General features: G+C 33.5%; 1 protein-coding gene across 1 annotated transcript in view; it reads left to right on the forward strand.

Moving 5' to 3' along the window:
- Window positions 1-136: 136 nt before the first annotated feature.
- The window catches only part of LOC119586994, a 23139-nt gene continuing 21938 nt past the window's right edge, over window positions 137-1337 (forward strand). Inside the window, exon 1 of the mRNA XM_037935735.1 lies at window positions 137-208. The gene's annotated coding sequence lies outside the window, so the exon portion shown is untranslated. The remainder of the gene's footprint in view (window positions 209-1337) is intronic.

Raw genomic sequence — 1337 nt, forward strand, 5'->3', positions numbered from 1 at the left:
GAATATTCTAATATTTGCCTTTTTGGATTTTAAAGAGTTAATAAAAATCTCTTTTTTCAATAAGTTTCTATATTTCTAAAGCGTCACGTGATGCAATGATGCAAATACGTTTTGATCCGAAGCGAACGTGTTTCATACCTGTGTGGTTGGCGGGTAGGAGCGCTAAGCATAAGGATCTACGCCACTAGTAAAGATAGACGCCACAAACGTAAGATTAATCTCACACGTTGACTTTGATATCTTAGACATGTGTGTTTTTATGGAGTGATGCGAAATATTGGTAGAATATGATGTTTTTCAACAATGAGAGAAAGATTTGGAATATTTTCAGTCATTTCTGAGGCCAAACCGCTGTTTTTCTCTGGCCTTGAACAGTGTTACGTGATGCAAGTAAAGAAAATCTATTAGAATCGTGAAATAAACTCTATAATTTTGCCTTTTTATCTTTGTTTAAGTAAAGTTATTTACAGAAGATTTTAGATTCCAAAAGCGTCGCATACAATATTGCAAACACGTTTTGGTCCCAAACTGTATTCACGTCACTTGCAGAGTAAGGCTGATCTTTTCACTTGTTGAAATTATTATTTTATTTTTAGACAAGTGTTTGTGTGAAGTGATCCAAAATACAAGTTGAACACGAATAAATTTTTCAAAAGTTTAAGAAACTATTGTTATAGAAAACTATATCTCTTCAGTTTGTATGGCTAAACAACCAGTCAGTGTCTCTACATTAATCCGGTACAGTGTAAAGTTTTTTCAGGCAAAAACTTAAAAGATATATACATAAAATAATTGATAAGTAAGTCGACATAGCCATACGAACGAGTTCATTGTGAGTCGCCTTTTATTGATTTTTAAACCTATGATGTTTTTAATATTTCTTGTTGATACCTCATGTTTGATAAAGAAATAATCAAAATGAAGTGGAGTAAATGAAATACGCCTTTCTTAAAAGATGATTCTAGATTTCTAGCGCGAACGTGATGCAGTAACGCAAATACGTTTTGGTAGCGAACGCGTTTCATACATTTCGGTTGGCAGGCCCCCACACCACGAGCACGTACTCGTTTGGAAAAAAAATGAGTTTCTCACTCATTGATCTTGATTGTGTAGATGTGTGTTTTTGCTTAGGGTGACCCGAAATATAGGGAGACCACAAAATATCTTTCAAAAGTGGAAGGAACTATCATAGAAAAAAAAAATCTCAATTGTTTGTACAAACTAACAGCAACCAGAGTATATCAATATTAACAAAAGGCTTAATATGATTCGTAAAATACATCCTAGTGTTGCCTGTGTATTTTTGTTTAATGTAAGATTTAACTTAAGTGCCGGAA

Source organism: Penaeus monodon, chromosome 22 (genome assembly GCF_015228065.2).
Source record: "Penaeus monodon isolate SGIC_2016 chromosome 22, NSTDA_Pmon_1, whole genome shotgun sequence".
In the NCBI taxonomy this organism is placed as follows: Eukaryota; Metazoa; Arthropoda; class Malacostraca; order Decapoda; family Penaeidae; genus Penaeus; species Penaeus monodon.